Raw genomic sequence first — 23,550 nt, 5'->3', positions numbered from 1 at the left:
GTCACGGAAGTCATTTTTCCTTTCGGTGACTGAAACCCTATGGATCAAATAGACCCAATCAGAGAAAAGAGGGTGCGTTCCAAATACTGTCAGCTGAGGAGGGAGAAGAGAAGAGCCCACTTACAAAAGCGTGGCTGAGATGTAGAGCAGCACCGCTTCTGGGCTGAGCGGGTGACGAGAAGAGCATTTGCCAGAATAGAAAGGAGGGTGTCGTGTGCAGCCACCTTGAGTGGAGCTGTGACCTGGGACAGGGGATGCAGAGGACCAGGGTGGACAGAGTGTAGAGGCAGTGCCTTTTCTTCCAATCTGCCCATCACCAAATCATTAACACTATGTTTCAATCTTTAAATATATAATAATTTACAAGTTGTTCTCTTTTATAATTCTCAGAAATTATTAGCGTGTAGCCCTGGGGAAAAGAAATCTGTAAGGATGGCCTTTATGATGTGCCCACCCAGAGCACGAATACAAAGTACTAAGTGGAAGCTTGTTGACCAGAAGGTAAGGAAGGTATTTATTTAACCTTCTTCTTTAGTCAAGAAGGTTAAGGGGTGCCTGGGTGGCTCAGTCCGTGCAGTGTGAGACTCTTGATCTCAGGGCTGTGAGTTCAAGCCCCACTTGGGCGTGGAGATTACTTTTAAAAAAATCTTAAAAAAAAAAACAAACACAAAGGGCACCTGGTGGCTTAGTCGATTGAGCATCCGACTCTTGATCTCAGCTCCGGTCATGATCTCAGGGTTGTGGGATTGAGCCCGCATCAGGCTCTGTACTGAGAGTGGAACCTGCTTGAGATTCTCTCTCTCCCTCTGCCCCTCCCCCTCTCATCTCTCTCTCTCTCTCTCAAAATAAATACACATTTAAAAAAAAAACATTAAGAAAACTAAATTTCCTTCTAGGGAATCCCTTCTAACTACTCCCTGTTTATAGGTTTTTTTAAAAATTTTTATTAGTTTTTTAATTTTTTGAATGTTTATTTTTGAGAGAGAGAGACAGAGTATGAGCGGGGGAGGGGCAGAAAGAGAGAGGGAGACACAGAACTGGAAGCAGGCTCCAGGCTCTGAGCCAGCAGCGCAGAGCCCAACGCGGGGCTCAAACTCACGACCTGTGAGATCATGACCTGAGCTGAAGTCGGACGCTCAACCGACTGAGCCACCCAGGCGCCCCTCCCTGCTTATAGGTTTTGATGAGAGTCTCCTCTTCTGGAGGTCAGGTCTCATAAACTGACTTACTCTGGGACACAAATATGAAATACTGAAAATAAGCAAATTGAACAAGTCATACTACTTTTGAGCCCATCCTAAAGCCTTCTGAAAGTGACATGTTATAATAAAGTTGTAAAAATAATATTCAAATTGAATAAAATAATGCATCATATTGAGTGAAATGTATACGGACTTTTTTCTTTTTTTTTTTTGAGAGAGAGAGAGAGTAAAAGCTGGGGAGGAGCAGAGGGAGAGGGAAACTAAGGATCTGAAGCAGGCTCTGCGCTGAGAGCAGTGAGCCCGACGAGGGGCTCGAACCCACGAGCCGAGAGATGATGACCTGAGCCAAAATCAAGAATTGGACGCTCGACTGACTGAGCCACCCACGCGCCCCTGTATCTAAACTTTTTTTATTGGAAGTTTATACATAAAATAGTGCTTAAAAGTAGTAACGGGTGTAACTCAAGTTTGGTATAATTACAACTTCCTTTAATGACGGCTTAGCATACTTTGAGACACTATCTATGTCATTGAATGGATGGTTCAGGATACACTGTGTTGTTTTTTTTTTTAATTTAAGTTAACGTAGCTCAAGAAACAAAGCTGTCACTCTTCCAGTAGAAGAAAACCAGAGAGAAAATCCTCAGACGCCACCCTCAGGGAGTTTGCTTATCCTTCTAGAGGGCTGGCCAGAGTTCTGCCAGAAAATACGATGACCCTTCCGTTCCTCCCTGTCACACGGGGGAGGCTCACAAGTATTGCTAAAAGCAAGACTGATGCCCAGTTTGGAGGTAAGGAATGTGAGGCACTTATCTAACCGAAAGCTTTGTTCAAAATTCCCCTTCTACATTCAGCAACAGAACTGAAGAGAACTCAGTACAGAAATTCCGCCTGAGTCAAAACGGTTAGTTTATTTATCTATTCATCCAGCAGATAGTATTGAGCACCTACCATCCGCTAAACTCTGCTCTGGGTTTTGGGGGTATAGCTGTGAATAAGACGAGAAGTGCTGGGGCGCCTGGTGGCTCAGTCAGTTCAGCCCCCAACTCTTGATTTTGGCTCAGGTTGTGATCTCACAGTTCGTGAGACTGAGACTTGTGCGGGGCTCCATGCTGTCAAGATGCTGGTTGAGATTCTCTCACTCTCTCTCTCTTCCTCTGCTCCTCTGCCCCACTCACACTCTCTCTCTCTCAAAAAAAAAAAAAAAAAAAGTAAATAAACTTAAAAAAAATAGAAAAAAGGAAGGACGGACGCGAACACCCATGTTCACGGCAGCCTCACCCACAACAGCCAAAGATAGAAGCCACCCAAGTGCCCAATGACGGGTGAACGGAGCAACAAAATGTGGTAGGTACGCACAAAAGAATATTATTCAGCCTTACGAAGGAAGGAAAGTCTGACACGGGCTACAGTACCAATAAACACGAACGACATCATGCTCCGTGAAGCAAGCCAGTTACAAAAGAACACGTAGTGCATGATTCCATGGACGTTACTGAGAATCCCTAGAGGAGTCAAATTCATAGGGACAGAAAACAGAATAGTGGTTTTTCAGGGGCTGTGGGGAGGGAGAAATGGGGTTTATTATGAGCTTAATGAGTACAGAGTGTTAGTCGGGGAAGATGAAAAAGTTCTAGAGTTGGTTGGTAGTGATAGTTGCCCAACAACGTGAACGTGCTTGAACCGCACACTTAAAAATGGCTACGATGGTCAATTTCCCGCTGTATTTTACCACAATTGACGATCATATTTTAAGAAAGGATAGACAATGTTAGCGTGGAGGGGTGTCTTCTTCCGGTACGATTATTAGAAAGGGTTCTTGTGATAGGCTACAAACACCTTTCCCCGAATGGCCACCAACCCATTCGACACTCATTTACTACAAGCGTGTCAGTCTTTGGAGCTGGGGCAGGATCAACGAAAGGATGTGGGTATTTATCTCTTCTTGGGGGAGCCGGGGAGGAGATGGCATTTTCTAGTAGACATACTAGAAGTGACATGGGGTAGGCACCTCAAACGACAACATAGCCATTAAGGAAACATCTGTCCACCTTGACAAAATAAAGCACCATTCTTCCACGTTGGCAACCGAGGGGGACTGTCTGACCCTGAACCTTGCAGGTGTCACCCATCCCGTCAGGGGTTTCCTCCTGAATATCATTCCTATTCCGAAGGAGGGAAGGGTGGTACTGTTCCTTTTATGTTCTTGAAGCCACTACAGGACAGTTACCATAAGACTAGATTATTTGTAGACAACTATGCTCGAGGATAAGAAAAATGAAAAAAGCACATGACAGCATATAACTAAATTCTTTGACTCACAACATACGTCCTTCTCTGAGTCTCGTAGGCTGCAGGCTACTTGCAGCCTGATTTGTAGCTATGGGGCCATGGCTTCTTGGAATCTAGAATTGAGAGAGAGCTCAAGACCACGTTTGGAATTACAGCTGGTTGGCTGAGAAATGTCCTCCTGTCAAGATGGCTGACATTGGGACCCATGTCCTGACCTCCTCACGGAAGCCTCTTCTCCTTCCCTACAAAGGGGAGGCTCCCTGTCGCCTCAACAGGAAAACAGTCTGAAGTCGTTGACACAGGGGGCGCCTGGGTGGGTCAGCCGGTTAAGCATCCACCTTTAGCTCAGGTTATGACCTCAGGCCATGATCTCACGGTCCATGAGTTCGAGCCCCTGAGCCCCGCATCGCATCAGGCTCTGTGCTGACAGCTCAGAGCCTGGAACCAGCTTCAGGTTCTGTGTCTCCCTCTCTCTGCCCCTCCCCCACTCGTGCTTTTTTCTCTCTCTCTCTCTCTCTCTCTCTCTGTCTCAAAAGTAAATAAAAACATTACAAATAATAGTAATAATAATGAAGTCGTCGACACAGAGAAGAGGTTGTTGCGTTACAGTCCAAAATGAGACCTGCTTTTCCCCAACACACCCATCCCGCTACTGTCCCTGGGTTCTCCATTTTCTTAAACTAGAAACTAAAAATCACCCTGGGGCACCTGGGTGGCTCAGTCAGTTGCGCCTGGGACTTTGGCTCATGTCACGATCTCACAGTGTATGAGTCCAAGTGGCATTGGGTTCCCCGCGGTCAGTGCAGGGCCTGCTTGAGATCCTCTTTCCCCCTCTCTCCGCCCCTCCCCTGCTTGCACTCTCTCAAAGATAAATAAAACATTAAAAATAAATAAATAAATAAATAAATAAATAAAAAAAAAAAAATAAAAATCTCTCTGGACTCCTGTCTTTCCGTTTCCCATCTCCCTACATCCAGTTGACCTTCAGTCCTCCCGTAACTCTACTTTCTGAAAAGCTCTCAAATGAGTCAGTTTCTCTCCATCCCCAGTTCCACTCCCTCGTTTCCTGCCTCCATAATCTCTGATCAAAGGGCGACGATCACCTTCGTGGAGGGCTTTCTGACTCGTTTCTCCGGCTCCCGATGGGCTCTCCATGGTGTCCACAGCGATCCCCCCAAATCCAAACCTACTTGCGGTGATTCCCTGCTCAGACACTTTCGCTGGCCCCCATTGCCTGCAAGAGCAACGCCGAGACTCTCAGAAACAGGTCTCAACTCACTTGTCTTATTTCTTCCACCCCCCTCAAGAGACCTCATCCCTTAGCCTTCAGAAGAACCACAAGTTTCCCAGAAAAGACAGACTTCCCCGCCCTCTGAACTGGGTCCAATTATTCCCTCTGCCCAGAATGTCTCCACATCTTGCACCTGGCAAATTCTTTTTCTCCCTCCAAAATCCATCAAATTTTTGTTTGTTTGTTTGTTTGTTTGTTTTAAAAGTTTTCTGACCGCCCCTGGACAGTGAGCAGCTCCCTTCTCTGGTTGCAAAGCCCTTTGTATGGAAGTCTAACAGCTTCTTTTGTATGTGGGAGTCAATCGTTTTCAATTCCGCCATTCCTCCCCTTCCCCAGACCGTGAGCTTTTGAAGAAAGAAGATGCCATTTGTCTTTGTGTCTTCCTATTGTAGCACAGGACCTAGAAACTACAGGAGCTCAAGCCATTCATTTGTTGGGTCATTGGAAATAGTCATTTAGAGGCGCCAGGCTGGCTCTGTCGGTAGAGCGTGCAATTCTTAACCTCCGGGTTATGGATTCGAGCCCCACGCTGGGGGTAGAGATTACTGAGGAAAGAGTAAAATCGTTAAAAAATAACAAAAATAAAAATAATCATTTAGTGTCTGCTCCTTGCCAAACCAGAGGCTGGGCTCTGGGAAGGCAGCAGTAATGCAAACATACGATCCCTGCCGTCTGGGAACGTGAACAACGAACGACTTCAGTAAATGTCCGTCGAGCTTTTTTCTTTTAAATCTTGGTTTTGGCTTTGCCCACCCTGTTCGCAAACAAATGACTCAGTTGCACTCATGCTACCATTCCTTTCTTAAAACCCCAACTCTGCCAGTGACCGTGTTAATCAGGACAGAAAGTACTGCTGTGTGGCAGGTTCGAAGGAGTTTCAGTTCTGATGTCTGTCATCCAGAGGCGTGTAGTCTGGTTGAGGAGTGAAACCCCAACATATGGAACAATTAAGAAACAAGATGGAAACATAATTACGTGCTAATTGTTTGGGACAGACTGCATAGTTTCAGAAGAGGGAGAATGAAGTCAGCCATATAATCAGCTCATAATTTATAACACACGCTGTGCACACCACGAAGTCAGCACCGTGGCAAAATACCTTTTGATACAGAAAACAAGCCTTTGCTACCTATCACGGCAGAAGAACCAGAGCTGTGGGAAAACTGACCTGTTCCTCTGCTCAGAAAGTGAAAAGGGTCTCTCCCGTGATGGCATGCAAAAAGAAATAGGAAAAGGGATCGCCCCAAACCCAGATTTCTGGAATCCCTCTTGCAGAGCATGGCGTCTCCAGGAGTAGAAAGAACTGGAATTTTATTTATCTATTTCAAGGAGAGGAACTGGAGGACTGTTAGCGTGGTCAGGCAGGGTCCCGCGATCCTCACCGCCCCCAAGGATGTCTTCAGTATCAAGAGCAGTGAGAAAGCACCAGCCATAGCTTGAGCCTTTGTGTTCTTATATAAATATATTTTCCCCTCTCAACATTCCTTTCCCAGGCACCCTCATTCTCTCTGCCCCCGTTCCTTCGTGAGCCAGCAAGCCTAGTCTGGGCTTTGACAGGAAGGAGCACAGCTCTGAGCTACTGTTTTCCATACCCGCCCTCCCCACGCCCCGCTTGGTTCTTCCTGCAGCACCTGGGGGCGGGACGTGCAGAAGACTGAACTGCAATTCCTGAAGTTTGCCACTAATCCAACCTCCCAGAAATCCTCTCATTGGGGACATCCGGAGGTTTCTCCTAACTCGCTCAATCTTACTGGAGTAAATCCTCCTTCCCTTCACACCAAACCTCTCCACGCCCCCAGGGAGTCTAACTCAGCACAAACTGACCTCGTGCTGCACGAGAGAACACAGGGACCAGTTACTTAAGTATGTGAACAAGTTTGTTAGATGATTAGATTTCAGGCTACAAGAAACAGAAAAATTAGATATGATTGTATAAACATAAAGATTTTATGTTTAAATGCCGTAAAAGGCCCCTAGAAAGACCTCCTCTTATCAAAAGCTCTCCCTCACGTCCATTCCACATTCCTGTGAGCAATGGCAATTAAGAACTTACCAGAAGCCGTGTCACGTCAAAAACGTAGGGGCGCCCGGGTGGCTCAGTCGGTTAAGCGTCGACTCTGGCTCAGGTCACGATCTCATGGTTCGTGAGTTTGGGCCCCGCGTCGGGCTCTGTGCTGATGGCTCAGAGCCTGGAGCCTGCTTCGGATTCTGTGTCTCCCTCTATCTCTGTTCCTCCCCTGCTCACACTCTGTCTCTTTCGCTGAAAAATAAATGAACATTAAAAAAAATTAAAAATGTAAACGCAAAATCTCTGAGACCAAGAAGGGCAGGTCCCCGTGGTTACTCAGACCCAGGTTCAACACTTACAATTCACGTACTGAAACCTTCTGTAAGGGTCAGAGAGAAGTCAGTCCAGCAGGCTCTACAGAGATTAAACAACACAGGAACACAGCTGACATCGATGTTCTTGGGTTTGTTTCCAGGAAATGGAAAGTTCCAATTTTTAGGGCTAATGACCTGTAGCCGTTGAAGGAAAAAGCCCGACTTGATTTTCATTCTTCCCTTCAAATAATCCCCCATTTTCTCTTTACTTCTGATAGAACGATGACTCTATGGGCATTTGGAAAGATGATTTTTTTTTTTCCTTGCAGCACCGTAATTAGAATCTTCTTTAAAAATCTTTTTTTTTTTTCCAAAAAAGAAAAAAAAAAGATTTCCATGTGAAGGAAGCGTTAATATTTTCCATATGTGTTGGCTCCTGAGGGTGGAATTAGTATTCAGATTCAGATTCAGCCCACATGGATTGGGAAGCACCAGCCAGCTGCAGGCGTGAGTCTTAGCCGTTCAGCAAACCCACCAACTTCCCAGGTGTGAGGTGCTGGTGGGGATCCATGGGCACCGCTCTACAGGCAAGCACTCAGCCTGTCTTTGAGACGAAATTCCACAGGCAACGCCCATAAAAAATCTCCGATAGAAAGGCCAGGAGATGCTTTCTCACTCTGTGAAATGAGTACGCATAAAGGCTATCCAAGTTGAAAGGGAGTGGAGAGGCCATCCCCAGGTGGCCCCACATTTGACAGTCCAGGAAGCGGAACACACAGTAGCACCGGGAACTGCCCACGTCTGGGGAGCTCCCAGGGTGTCCGTCCGTCCGTGCACGAGGTGCCCGAGCTCTCTTTGCTACGTCCAGGACCAGGCACGGATTCAACAGTCCGCAAACTATTTGCCCAGGCGGGGAATACATGTTTAAAATTTGCATATGAAATCACAGTAATCGGCAACCAATCAGATTTCGTTTTTCTGGCCCTCTTAAGCTGTCATTTTTACAAAAATTAGTTCTGCAGCAGGAGATAGTACAGGAACACAGCACAAGATTCAAAATATATAAAAGAGTGCGCAGGAAAAACACACCTCCCAGTCCGGATCTCCAGACCCTTGGTCCCCCTGCCTAGAGGCAACCAGCGATGCTAGTTTCCCGTGCGTGCTTTTCAACAAAGCATCAAGACGGCAATCTTTTCTAAGGATTTTGAATGCGCTTTTGTCATTTTTTTCCCTAGCAATCAGAATAATGCATAGTCGTTGCCAGGTGATTTCTCATGAAGGCTAAACATTGACAAACGAGAGGATTTGAAAGTTTGGAGGGGAAGTCGGTTGCTGCCTGCTTGCGGCGTTCTCTTGGTATTTTGTCCTTAACATCTGTATTTTTCTCCTAAAGATCCTGTGTCCACAAACAAAGGGACACCCAAAATAAACAGCTCACAACAGTGGCCCATTGCCCAGGTTTAAAATAACCAACAGAAAGCCAGTTTTTTTCTTTCTGAGAGACGAAAGTAGACAACCATACCTTTCAGATCATTCTTCATTATCTGTGATCTAAAATCACGATCCACAAAGAATTAAATGAAAGGCAGAAATCAAGGACAAACCTTCTTACGTCTTCTTCTGAGATCGCTCTAATATCTATGCACACGCACACCCTATCCCCAAACCCAACCCCACCACTGCAGGTCAAGCCCTTTTTCTCAACCCTGACAATGAGATGCCAGATTTGAAGCCTTGGATTTACAGACACACACACACACACACACACGCACGCACACACACACCACATACTGAGTCCTGCAAGAGGCTTGCAGGAGCATAGCTGAGCAGTGACGGACGCTGGGCTGTGGTCATCACATGGAGAGCCCTTGATGGATTCAGAGCGTGGCTTGGAAACAAAGGAGGCAGAACTTGCTGTTAGACTAAACATAGGCAGGGGAAAGGAAAGAGAAATTAAAGATAATTCCTAGATACAGTAAAATCTTGGATTGCGAGTGACTTGTTCTGTGAGTGTTCTGCAAGATGAGCAAACAAGTCTAAGAAGTTTTAACTTGATAAATGAACCACGTCTTGCAATACGAGTAGTACGTGATGCTGAACGTCACATGACCACAACTGGGCCAATGGTTCTTCTCCCTCCCTCTCTCTCTCTCTCTCTCACTGTGGGACTGTGGGTGATTGTCCCCCATGCTTGGATGCTTGGTCTCAGGCCACAGTGCTTGGGAGAAATCAGTGATTTTTCAAAACATTGGAAGGTGCCCACAACTGGCACCTGTGTATTTTATGTCACTTCCAAGCGCCTATCGACAGTCCCTTGTTTCTCCATCCAAGAGTGAGCTTAGGTAATGCTTTGCTTCCTTCTAGGTCAGGTTGCCTGCAGATATAGACCCTTTCCTCTGCTGGCTAATGGCCAGTTACATGAAACACAGTAAATGACAAGTTTATTAACTCTGAACTGTAGTCAACATCCATGTGAGCGTATACAATGGTCCCCATGCAGAAAAAGATTCCATTGAGCCAACAGATACCAGTGATTCCGTTAGTGAGAGTGAAAGTCATCCTACACAATAACCCTCCTCTCTCTTGTCTCCATCACAACAGCCGCAAAAATTTTCAAAGGGAAGTGCAGCTTAATTTGTTTATTTTTCTTCATAGTTGGTATTTTCTTTATTATTTTGTGTTATATGACAGTATTGGAATCATTTTTATATGAATATTTTTGGGTTGTGGAACGAATCATCTGAGTTTCCATTATTTCTTATGGGGAAATTCACTTTGATATACAAGTGCTTTGGATTACAAGCATGTTTCCAGAACAAATTACGCTTGAAAACCAAGGTTTTACTGTATTTGGCCTTTGCAATTGGATGGATGCCGTTCTACCCTGAATTGGGATAGAATACGGAAGGAAGCAGAATTGAGAAGGGGTGTGTGGAGAAGCCAAGAGTGCACTTGGGCCATCCTAAACCTTAGACACCTTCTAGATGTGCTGATTTCCATCCTGGTGCCTGCTGCTCAGACTTCTCCGCTGGTTCGTCTCTTCTCTCCGCATTGGACGGCCATAAGCTCCATCTTTGGACCTTCTCTCTATCCAACCTCACTACCTTAGTGACTTCCTCCAGCTACCTATATGCTGATGCTTCCCCAACTTTAATCTCCATCCCAGAATCCGCCCCTGAAGTCCAGCCCCATTTGTCCAGCCGCCTATTCAACATCGCTCTCTTTAACAGACAACACAGACTTCCCTCCAATCCAGGGGTACCAGGTAAAATAAAGGACACCGAGTTAAGTTAGAAGAACAGCAAATAACTTTTTAGTGTAGGTTTAAACAGTATTGCATGGGATGTACTTAAACTAAAGACGAATCTGTTGTTTAGCTGAAATCAAATTTAACCAGACATCTTGCATTTTCATTTGTTAAATCTGGCAACTGGATCTGAAAATGTGTTCAACCCACTGTCTTCTCCACCCTAATTGATAGCAACTCCATCCTTCCAACAGCTCAGGCCAAAGATACTGGCATCATCCTTCATTCTTCTCTTCCTTTCACATCCCATATCCAATCTGTCAGCAAATCCCATTGGCTCTACCTTCAAAATATATCCATAATCTGAAGCTTTTTACCAACTTCACTGCTGCCGCTCTGGTCCAAGACATGACTCACCATTTCAAGAACTGACATAGCCTTCCAGCTCTTCTCCCATCGTCCCTTAGAGTCTATTCTCAATAAAGCAAACAAGGGATCTTTTAAAAAGCAAATCAAATTATGTTAGCCTTCTGCTCAAAACTGCCAATAGATTTTCATCTCAGTCAGTATAAAACCCAAGGTCCTCATTACGGCCAACCAAGCGCCGTGGGACCTGCTCCCAATGCATCGTTTCCATTTCTTCTCTGACTTTCTCTTCTACCTTGCTTCGGCTGTACTAACCCTCCTTGATGTTTCTTGAATACAAAAAGGCACACCCCTGCCCCAGTTGCTTTTCCTTCTTCCTCAATTGTTATTTTCCCAAGATATCCACATGGCTCACCCCTTCCCTCCTTCAAGTCTTTGCTCAGTTGTTCCCTCTTCAGTACGACATCCATAACCATCTTACTTAAAACTACAACACCGTCTCCTTCGTCTTGACATTCACCATCCATCTCCCATGCTCCATGCTTTCCAGCTTCTGAGATAGCACTTAATTTACTTATGTGTGTTGTTAATGGTCTCCACACCTAGAACAGCAGCTGGCATATATAGATGATCAATAAATCTTAGTGGAGTTAATAAACCTATCAAGCGATGAATCAGCTAGACAGTTGATTATAAAAATGTGGAACTCCAGGGAGACATCAGGGCTGGAGATGCAGACTTGGGAGTCATCGACATGTAGGGATGTCAAAAGCCATGGGGTTGGATGAGGTCACCCAGAAAAGGAAAGCACTAGAAGGGAGCCCGGGTCATCAAAAGGTCAAATGGAGAAGGGAGAACAAAGAATAAGAGTTGGCATCCCCTAAGGTAGAGGGAAAACCAGAAGGGCCTCGTGTCAAGAAATACGAGAGGGAATTGTTTCAAGAAGGAGGAGGGTGGTGAACTGAACGAAAACCTGCTGGGAAATCAAAGGAGATAAATACAAAGACGCTACCATTGAAGTTCGCAACCTGGAGGTCACCAGAAACAGTGACCAAGGTGCTCCCTGGGGGCGTCTGGAGGATGGAAGCTCATCTAAAGGGAGGTGATGAAGGAGTAGAGAGGAAGTAGAGGCGGCCTCAACACACAAGCCTTCCGAAGTACGAGATGAGCGGCCCCGAAACAGGACAAGAGCTGGAGGGGGCCGAGGAGAAGAGAGGATTGGCTCACTGGGGGGGTAGAGGTAAAGTTATTTCTGAACAGGTGTGCCCTTAGAGAAGAATGCTATGGCAGGGGTAGAGTGGTGAACCAGACATGAGAGAGGGGTGCTTGAAGCGAGTCGTTAACAAGGCAAGAGATGGGACTGGACACGAGAAGAGAGGTTGGCTACCCAGAGGGCCGACAGACACATGAAAAAACGTTCAACATCACTCATCGTCAGGAAATACAAATCAAAGCCACCATGAGATACCACCTCATACCTGTCAGATTGGCCAACATTAACAACTCAGGCAGCCACAGATGTTGGCGAGGATGCGGAGAAAGAGGAACAATTTGCACTGCTGGTGGGAATGCAAACTGGTACAGCCATTCTGGAAAACAGTATGGAGGTTCCTCAAAAAATTAAAAATAGAACTGCCCTACGACCCAGCGATTCCACTACTAGGCATTTATCCACGGGAACCACTGTGCTGTTTCGAAGGGGCACGTGCACCCCCATGTTTATAGCAGCACTATCGACAATAGCCAAAGTATGGAAAGAGCCCAAGTGCCCATCGATGAATGAATGGATAAAGAAGATGTGGTATACATATACAATGGAATATTACTCGGCAATCAAAAAGAATGAAATCTTGCCATTTGGAACTACGTGGATGGAACCAGAGTGTATTATGCTAAGTGAAATAAGTCAGTCAGAGAAAGACAAACACCATATGACTTCACCCATATGTGGAGTTTAAGATACAAAACAGATAAACACAAGGGAAGGGAAGCAAAAATAATATAAAAACAGGGAGGGGGACAAACCAGAAGAGACTCTTAAGTACAGAGAACAAACTGAGGGCTGCTGGAGGGGTTTTGGGTGGGGGGATGGGCCACATGGGTAAGGGGCATTAAGGAGGACACTTGTTGGGGCAAGCACTGGGTGTTATATATAAGTGACGAATCACTAAATTCTATTCCTGAAATCATTATTACACTATATGTTAACTAACTTGGATCAAAATTTTAAACTAATAATAATAAAAATACTTTAAAAAAAAGAAGAGAGGTTGACTTGAGACATGAGCCAACAGGGAGCAGGATGGAGAGTGTGGCCAAAGGCATGGCTAGTTGGGTGGTTTGGGTGATGGGAAGATGAGGACGTATCTGATTACTTCTCCACAGATGTGTGTGTGTGTCCGTCTGCCCCGTTAGGGTATAAGCTCTGAAAGGGCATTTTTCTCTGTCGCCCCTCTCTCTACTTCCCTCAGTACCGACATAATGCAAACCTGAAGACTCTCACGGTGAGGGCTTATTTAATTCAACCGATGTACTACCGAAGGGTGGCAAATTACACCACCCCAAAATGTGCCACTTTGGCTTAAGGATTATTTTGAGTTTAAAGGCGCTGGAAAAGCAACAAATGCAAGAACCACATGCTGGGCGGGAGGTTAAGATGGCGGAGGAGTAGGGTGACCCCAAGCCTGCCTTCTCCCCCGAACAGCTAGATAAATATCAAATCATTCTGAACACCCAAGAAATCAATTGGAAGTCTTAGAAAACAAAGCTGCACATCCACAAACACTAAAAAGTGACCCGTGGAAGGTGGGAACTGCAGAGAATTAATTTGTGGGAGAAAAGAGCCGTGGATGCCACCGTGGGGAGGGAGCCCTGATCCTGGAGCGAATAGCTGGAGAGAAAGAGAGAGAGGAAGAAAAACAACAACAACAACAACAACAACAACAACAAACAAGAAGAAGAAGAAGAAGAAGAAGAAGAAGAAGAAGAAGAAGAAGAAGGATTCTCTGACCTTCTGTTTTGTTCCTGAAAGAAGGAGATGAAGCCCCCCCCCCCCCCCATGAAAGATGTCCTCTTACACCAGGAGGAAACAAACATCCTTATCACCAGAGACGGGAGTCACAGCCAAGGAGATTCTGTACAAACAAAACAAGCCTTGTTAAATGAATCCTTGTCTTCCTGGTCATGGTTAACTGCCCTAGCCCAAGTCCCTTGATCTTTCCCATCTCTACCACTCACTACTCTTTGTCCAACTTAGTATATGAACATTCCGTTCCAACGACTTCTTTGGGTCTGCGCTTTCCTCTGGGGGTCCTCGCGCACATGTGAAATCTGTGTTTTTTCTCTTGTCAATCTGTCTTCCGTTGACTTCATTCTCGGGCCCATCTGGATACCCGAAGACAGTAGACACAAAGTTTGGTCCCCCCCCCCCGCACTACTTTCTTCTAGCAATGTGCCACGTCGTGGCCCTATCCGGAAACGAGTACAGTTTCACACACCAAAAAAACCCTGGAAAAAAACAGGGTGGAGGGAAGAAACTACGAGTTGTAAATGTCACTTGCCTGGAGGTGCACTTAGAATAGCCAACATTTTTTTTTTTTTTTCGTAACTCAAATTGGGCTGAGACAGCTAAACTACCAGCAGCAGCAGCATGAGAAATGGGATATGAGCAAAGCAAGTGGTGGGTACAAAGGAATTGGGAGCGTGACTCTGTCCACCTGCTTAGGTCAGGCGCTTGCTGGAATTCTCCTCATCTCCTGGCTTCGTTGTTAGATGCTATGCCAATACTACACTAATTTCCACGAAACGGAGCATTTGGGGAGGACAACATGATAAAAGAATCGTGCTGTAAGCAGAACCCAATAGACTAATTATCTCCGTCCTGTGCCTGATAACCTACTTTCCCCAGACTTACATTTGGTCTCTAGTGGTTGCAGCCTATTTGGAGCACAGCCTAAGGAGGGAAACACAAATCACAAGCCTTCCGCAAAGTTCTCCTTGTCGCCCTCCTCCTCTGAGATGCGGGGTCACTGACACCAGAGCAGGAACTCATCTGCCTACAGGGAGGACACTTCAGCTCTCAGTTACGGCTTACAGCCAGCTCGGATGAGGACGCCCAGTGTTCTCCAGCCGAGTCACCGGTTTGCTCACTAAACAGGTTCCTTTGCCACAGGGCTTTTTCAGCCTTGTACCATTGCGAAGGATTCCCAGTTTCTGGATAGGCTTTGGATCAGCATCTGGGCCACCCATACAGAATCACACTGGTTGAGTTTTCTGGGCCCGGCCGACAAGGATGCCAGGTGTCCAAAAGTAGATTCCTCGCCCTACCTGGAAAGAGGAAGGCCTTGACCTGACTCAAGGGGATCATCTGACATTCTCTACGTGATCAATATGTCATTACTACAGCGGAGGAAATTAACGATAATTTTATAATATCGTCTAATCTTCAATTATGGTCAAATTTGCCCATTTTTCCAAGAATGTATTTTAGAGCTGTTTTTGTTCAAGTCAAGATCCAATCAAGGTTCACAGATTGCATTTGAGTATATGTCTTTTTTCCCAGAATTACAGGCAACCCCCCTCCCCGCTTTTTTCCCCCTAAAACTTTGACTTTTTGGAATGTCTATGCCAGTTATCTCACATTCTGAACTTTTATGATTGTTTCATGATGTTGTAATTTAACTGGCTCTAGTCCCTCTAGATGTTAGCTCTAGAGACCCGGATTTCATTTAGATTTAACATTTTGATAAATATATTCAGAGTCGATGTTGGGTATTTCACACTACACCATGCCACAGGGCACACAACAGTGAACTGTCTCACTATTAGTAATGTTGATTTGGTAAAAGGTGCTGACAGCCAGACCTTCCCACCGACTTGGTATGTTTCCCTTTGAAGTCAGTTAACAAGGTGTGTGGTGATACTTGGGTGCCATGTAAATATCCTGTTCTTTTTTTTTTTTTAATGTTTATTTATTTTTGAGAGAGAGAGAGAGAGACAGTGTGCGAGTGGGGTAGGGCAGAGACAGAAGGAGACCCAGAATTGGAAGCAGGCTCCAGGCTCTGAGCTGTCAGCACTGAGCCCAATGTGAGACTCGAACTCACGAACCATGAGATCATGACCTGAGCCGAAGTTGGACACTTAACCGACTGAGCCACCCCAGTGCCCCTAAATTTCCTGTTCTTATGGTGATCCTCTTTATCAGGTGGGTAAACATTCCAAACCCTCTCTTTTCTCTTTTTTTAAATGTTTATTTATTTAGAGAGAGTTGGGGGAGGGGCAGAAAGAGAGAGAGAGAGAGAGAGAGAGAATCCCAAGCAGGCTCTCTGCTGTCCACCATGGGGCTCGATCTCATGAACTGTGAGATCATGACCTGAGCTGAAAATAAGAATCAGATGCTTAACCAACTGAGCCACCCAAGTGGCCCCCAAACACTTTCATATTGACATATTTAATGACCTCTGATCAGTGAGTATCCCTGACACTATTTCTGCAAAGACCATGTGGGGGCCCCCAGATTCTTTCTTGAAAACTTTAAGTCCTTTGGGAACTGAGAATCCAAGAAGCAGATCTATGATCTGTTACTGGAAGGAGGCACCGAGTGGACTATTCCAAATTTAGGACGAAAGCAAAAGTAGGAGCGAGATGGGAAATACAAGCTGAGGACCCGGACGGAATTAGCATCCTCTGTCACTAGGTGTAGACTCACATGAAGTCAGTCCTCTATTTTGAGGATCTTCCCGAGTGTGGGCTTGACAAGTATTGATAGCATTTTTGAGATAAAGGTGCGGAGTGCCTTCCTGCTCCTGGGTGGGCAGAGAGATGTGAAGCTAGCTACTATATCAACAGCTGTGGCTTGCTACTGGCCTGGTTCTAGAAACTCTGGGCTGTGTGGACCGGCCACTGGGAGTAGATGGGCCTCTTTAAATCACTCTCCTTTATCTGCTGTATCATTTCAGCTTTTGGGACTCCAAGTGATAGGAAAATTGAAGAAAAAGACAGCTGGAAAATGAACTGAAAGAGAAAATGGAAACATTTCAATAACTGCTTCATAAAAAGTCCCTTGGCATTTGTTAGTTTCCCCTTGGAAGAGATGAGAAGATCAGGAATATCTTGTCCAAAATGAAATTGCATTCAGAAAGGTGGTTCCTGAAAGGATGAGAGTCCTCCCGGGGTCATTTCCAGCTAGATGAGGTCAAATACACGAACCGGCTGAGGACAGAGCGGCCTGATCCTCAGGGAAAGAGCTCTCCTAATGTTACTTCACCCGGCCCTGGGACAAGATATGTGCCAGAAATCTGCCCAACAAACCTATGCGCTTTTTCTCTCTCCCAGAGACACTAACCCAGGCCACAGCTTCTCATGCGGCTAGCCAGATTGCATTTCAAATTGGTCCTATGCTGGACCAAGCCAAACGAGGTGAGATGGGGAGAATTTGCACAATGGGAAAGTTCCTTAATCACTCACCAACTATTTATTGAGGACTAATTGTAACTAAGTGTGGAAGTTTCCGGAGGCGAATAAATAACACCTTTCCTTGGTTTCTCCCACGCATGCGTGCTTGAACTAATGCGGAAAGAAGAACAGGAAATGGGCCAAGGCAGACCACATGCCAGCCTTATTATTAATAAGCTGGTGGAGAGCTTATTAATGACTCTGTAACTGCCACTAAGTGATCTTGCTAAGTGGGTTAGACCCATTACCTACCCGGTCCCCGCTGTCCCACAAGGGCAGACCCCTATGGATAGCGTGGCAGAGAGGGGACAGGAATGCATCCTCCCTGCTGGCAGACGGGACTGACGGAAGAATCCAGACGGAGCTGAACCACATGTGCCCCGTTCCTTTTCCCAAACTCTTACCTATTTATCGGCCATTTCTCACTTTCCAATATCTTTCCCTCTGAGCTGTCCTAATGCTTTGCCGCTATTACATAGCTATCCCAAAAGATCTGTAGAGTGTGCTCAGATTGCCCTAAGTTTCTCTGGCCCAATCAAAACCCTTCTTTCCAGCCCCAGTGTCCATCAGCTGATGAATGGATAAGGGAGATGTGGTTTATATATCCAATGGAATACTACTCGGCAATGAAAAAGAATGAAATCCAGCCATTGGCAACAATGCGCATGGAACTGGAGGGTATTATGCTAAGTGAAATAAGTCAGTCAGAGAAAGATATCATATGTTTTCACTCACATGTGAAAGTTGAGAAACTGAACAGAAGACCATGGGGGAAGGGAAGGGAAAAAAAAAAAATATATATATATATATATATAGTTACAAACAGAGAGGGAGGCAAACTACAAAAGACTTTTAAATACAGGGAACAAACTGAGGGCTGATGGGGGGCGGGGAGCAGGGAAAATGAGTGATGGGCATTGAGGAGGGCACTTGTTGGGATGAGCAATGGGTGTTGTATGGAAGCAATGAATCATGGGAATCTAACCCCAAAACCAAGAACATGCTGGATACACTGTATGTTAGCTAACTTGACAATAAATTGTATTTTTAAAAATTAAGGAAAAAAAAAAAACAACGAACAAACAAACCAACAAACTCTTCTTTCCATATCTATCTAGGTTAGAATATTAAGCCTGCTAATCACATGGTATTAATTCAAATGAATCTCAAACTTATTGAAACATTAGATCACGTAACAAGAATATTCAAGTGGAAAAGTAGGATCAACACTTTAAAAAGAAGGAAAATAATATATAATGTATACTATAATTATTAATATATGTGTAGTGTCACATAATATGTAATATAATATAGATTTGTTTGGGACGGGATGACCAGCATGGAGGCATGCATTTCTGTTTGAGAGCCTGCTGAAAAGGCTATCTTTTCCATGGTTCATAGCTTCTCCCCTTCTTTTTTTTATTTATTTGTTTTGAGGGGGGAGGGGCAGAGAAAGAGGGAGAGAGAGAGAGAGAGAGAGAGAGCAAGCATCCCAAGCAGGCTCCACACTGTCAGCACAGAGCCCGATTCAGAGCTCGAACTCCTAAAGTGTGAGCTCATGACCTGGGCTGAAACCAAGAGTCGGACGCTTAACTGACTGAGCCATCCAGGCGCGCCCTGCTTCTCCCCTTCTTTTAGCATAGGATCCATTGGCTTTCTAGAACTTCAAGAAGATGCTTTTTTCTTTTTCATCTCCCGTGGTGTTGGCATCTATAGTGGATGGGAAGTGGATGGAAATGATACAGAGGCAGTTTAGCTGACACAGAAATTGGGGGGGAACTGGGCCAGTCAAGGGGAAGATGCCTTGCTGTGAGCTGATACTTCACCATCCAAGAGGAGCTAGCTAGGGCAAGCGGACTGAGAAGGCTTGGTTGTCAGGCTAAGGGATGGTGATATAGATCCAGGAGGTGATGGGTGAAGTCATTAAGGATCGAGATCTCAGAAGAGTGTGGAGAGAAATGGAAGGCCATGGCCAAGCGTGGGGTGACATTCCTGGTTAAGGAGACAAAGAAGAAGTGACACAAAGAAGAAAAGAGCCCTGGAAATAAAAGCAAACAGAGTAGAGTTTCAGTGAATGCGAAATCAGACAGTTTCGAGGAATGCCAATACTGTTGAGCACAACAAAAGTCGACAAGAATGTGGAGTCTTTGAAAAGGAAGTAGGAGAGAGATGCCGACTTATTTAGAATGCCTCACCACCACCGCCACCAACACCAGCCAGTCTTCAGAGTCCCAACTCCAAGGGCAGAGTAATGACTTAAGGGAAACCATGCACGTCCCTCCCTTCACAATTTGTTGATGATGAGCCTGTGTTATACGCTTAACACAGGATCTAATCTAGAAGCACTGGTCTCTGCTTTCCCAACTCAAGGTAGCCCATAAATTTCAAAGTACTTTACTACAAACTAAGAAAGAGGGGAAAGAAAAGAATAAACAACGTAGTTTGGAGATCGAGCAAACAGAAAGCTAAATTCTCTTTATGAGAATGTCTCTTTATGAGAACAGTCTTTATGACTGTTTAACCCAGTCAACGATGAGTTGACCAATAATAAGAACTCATTTTGATCTTCTGCATAGAATTATAATCAGAAAACAGAACACCTGTCAGAAAGAATTTCTAAAGTTCCATTCAAACTGCAATAGCAGATAGGCTTGATCTTTGGTGCTAACATCAATCAACGGATGTCAGCATCGAGAAGACCTTTTGAGGTCACCGAAACTCAGCAGTAAAGAATGCCAGAAAAAAATTAGTGATGTCTGGCATGGGTCCCTAACTGCAACGCTCTTGCCAGATATTTGCTGTTTCCATACCTCTCTTTCCCCAAATCATACAAGGCTGTGGCCAATCCGTATCTTCCAGGGATATAACATCTTGGACATTTTTTTTCTAACCTACCTGTGACTTTGCACCTTTGCTGTCTTATCTTCAGCTTGTTTAGGTGGAGAACATCACCCTGAAAAAGAAAGCATTTGTATACCGCCAGGGACAGCAACCGGGAAAGGTCCTTCCCGATTAAAGTAATACGGTTCTCCTGTCTGGATAGCAGAGCACGCTTTTCTATGTTTTGACACAGGAAATCAAGGGTAGTAAGCTGACCCCTCATCTTTCCCAGTGAATAAGCAGCAAGCTGATCTGTATGGCTTGACCGTTACGGAAACTGACAAATGTGTTTCCGAGGTGATAGCAAGTTCAAGTGAAAACTCAGTGAGCCTTGTCTTCCTTTATTCAGACCGAACTGCCCAACAGGCAATGGGCATTTTGTGATGGTCACTGTCCATTTAATGCCTTTATCACAGGTTTGTGCTACGTCCTATTCCTTGAAGCACTAAAGCATTATTAAAATTAATTTCACATTTCCTCTACTCAACATCATATTTTACTTCTTGCTATGGAAACAAAAGCATTCTTGCGCTTTTCTCTCAAACACGTTTTCCCCCCAAAACATGAACTAAATGCATCAGTGTTTAATTTTAGAGAAAAAACACAATAGCTTGATGTTCCCTTAATGCCCTGACAAGTAGGTCCCTGCCAGAATCACTGATTACTCAGTCATATGAACAAGCCCTGGGTCCACCCAGCAGCTTCATTCCAAGAAAACAGGCCCAGAGGCGCCTGCGGGGGGCTCAGTCAGTTGGGAGACCGACCTCAGCTGAGGGCATGATCTCAGGGTTCAGGAGTTCGAGCCCCTCATCCGGCTCTGTGCTGACAGAGCCTGGAGCCTGCTTCGGATTCTGTGTCTCCCTCTCTCTCTGCCCCTCCCCCACTCGTGCTGTCTCTCTCTCTCTCCCTCTCAAAAATAAACATAAAAAAAACAAAAAAATAAAAAGAAAAGAAAACAGGCCTACTGAGAAGGGATGATATGTTTAAAGACCAAAGATGCTGGGCTAGATTAACAAAAGCTTCATGACATTCATTCAAAAAAATATTTATTAAGGACTATGCTGTGCTCGCACTGTTCTAGGCATTGAAAATACAGCTGTGAACAAAACAGCAGTTCCTGCTCCCAAGGAGCTTATATTTTAGCGGGAAGAGACGTCAGTGGAACATTTTCTCTTTTTATTAGGGTTCTTTTTTTAATATTTGAATTTTCTTCATATACTATCTCAAATTTCCACAAATTCAAAACTTGTTTGAATTAATATCACACTAGCAGGACTAACAATATTAAAATGCTGGTAAGAAGGTTCAGGTCAGATAATCATTCTTTAGTTAGAATTTCACAAAGTTTGGTCTTTTTTCTAATCTAGCTGGAGTTTCATGAAGAGTTTCGGGAGAGAAACACAGGGCATTCTACAGCATAAAATAGGTATTTGCAGAGTGATAGAGGGAGCAAGTGAAATGGGAATCTGAGAGCAAACCCTTGTAGGCAGAGGAGACAGTAGGCGCAAAGGCCCTGTGGCTGGGGTGATAGATATATATTCAGGGCACAGCAAGGTGGCCGATCTGATGTGGCTGGAATAGAGTGAGGAAAAGGAGAGGGCTAAGAAAGGTCAGCACTCAGAGCCAGATTAAATGTGACCTTTTAGGCCATTGTAAAGATTTTGGAGTTTACTTTAAGATAGGAAGCCACTGAAGGACGTTTATCAGAGGAGAGACTGATTTGCTGAATCTCTTGAGCTGCTTTGTAGAAAACACGCATAGGGACAAAGGCCGAAACAGGAAGATTGGTTGGGAAGCGATTACAATGGTTCTGGCAGAAGTGATTGATGGTGGTCTAGATGAAGTAAAAGATCAGCGGAGAGCAAGCCGCTGGATATATTTTGAATATCACACTGGCAGAATTTGCAGACAGATTTGTTTGGGCGTGTAAGAGAACACAGGGAATCAAAGATGACTCCAAGATTTTTCGCAATCTTTGCAACTGAAAGATGTAACTGCCCTTTACTGCGTAGAGAAAGACGAGGAAAGAGTAGGTTGGCAGCTGGGGGGGCGGGTAGTGAAAAACTCCGGGGCTTACGTGTTTAGTTTGAGGCACGCTTTAGACAAAGGCATGTGTTGCAAGGGGTGTTGGGTACATAAGCCGAGATGAGGGTCGGGTTGCTGATGTGCATTTGGGAGCCACCAGAGTATCAAAGGAGTTGAAAGCTGCCAGATTGGAAATACAACAACATCACATGCCAATAGAAAGTGCAATGGAAGGAGAAAACGGGGATCATCAGGATGGAGGGAGTAAATGTCGGGACAGAGTCCCTGTGCAGGTGGAGACCTTTGGAACAGACGCTCACCCAGAAGAAGGAGACGCCAGGCGGGTGGGCCAAGACCTCGGGTAGAACAGCAGGTGGAGGTCTCTGATTAACCTTCCTGTTTCTGGTGAAGTAAGAAGTGAATTAATCAGCTTGTGATTAGATTAGAAGGACGGTACTGCATGTTCGTAGAACAGGGAGCTCGGAGAGGGAGAAGTGCACTCAGAAGGCGTAGGAGGTGGGTCAGGCCGCCCCGGGGCCCGCTTGAGCTTTGTGTGTGCAGACACCTGATTAGTGATGGGCCACAGAGTGTCAGGTAAGGAGGCAGACACCCCCCTGAGGAGGTGAGCAAGTAGGAAGGTTTGGTGGGGATACTTTGGAGGTGCGGGTGCTGAAGGATGGCTCCAGTCGGAGTAGAGAAGGGAGTGAGAATGACAGAAGGTGGCGGTTAGAGGATGAGATGCTGAAAATCGACGATGGCTTCTTTGGTAGTAGTCACACAAAGATTCTGGTAATCGCAAAGTCTAAGGCGAAGGCGGGATAAATCATTTGAGGTGAGAGGGTCAAGGCCAATATGGAACAGATTATCTCTGTCAATGATTTCTGGCTGTGCTCTCAAATCTACTAAACTTTTTTTTTTTGAAAAACTATATATCCTCTCAAACATATAACTTGACCTCTAAGCTTGTGTGAATGCAACAAATAAAAATTCCAGCATGTAATCTATACTGGCACTTTAAAATAAAATCATTACGTCGCTCAGATACATTCAATGGAATATACATACCGCACATTTTTACTGCACAGAGTTGAACGTTCTTTTTCTCTCGAAATTGTATGTCCATTCCACTTTCCCCACAAAATAGTATCCTAATGATGCATTTTTACTCTTTTCTTTTTAAGCTTATTTATTTATTTTGAGAGAGAGTGTGTGAGCAGGAGAGGGGCAAATAGGTAGAGAGAATCCCAAGCAGACTTCTCCACGCTGTCAGCACAGAACGCAACTCAGGGTTTGATCCCACGAACCATGAGACCATGACCTGAGCCAAAATCAAGAGTCAGATGCTTAACCAACCAACCCAGGCGCCCGGATGCATTCTTATTCTTAAGAATTGTTTGATTATCACAATGAGATACCACCTTACACCTGTTAGGATGGCTAACATTAACAACTCAGGCAGCCACAGATGTTGG

General features: G+C 45.0%; 1 protein-coding gene across 1 annotated transcript in view; it reads right to left on the bottom strand.

Moving 5' to 3' along the window:
• The window catches only part of ING2 (inhibitor of growth family member 2), a 98,204-nt gene that overhangs the window by 58,273 nt on the left and 16,381 nt on the right, over positions 1–23,550 (bottom strand). Inside the window, exon 3 of the mRNA XM_042934243.1 lies at positions 20,069–20,126. The gene's annotated coding sequence lies outside the window, so the exon portion shown is untranslated. The remainder of the gene's footprint in view (positions 1–20,068; positions 20,127–23,550) is intronic.

This window comes from Panthera leo, chromosome B1 (genome assembly GCF_018350215.1).
Source record: "Panthera leo isolate Ple1 chromosome B1, P.leo_Ple1_pat1.1, whole genome shotgun sequence".
In the NCBI taxonomy this organism is placed as follows: Eukaryota; Metazoa; Chordata; class Mammalia; order Carnivora; family Felidae; genus Panthera; species Panthera leo.
Note: the sequence above shows the minus strand (reverse complement) of the source record. Positions and strands in the feature narration are given on the sequence as shown.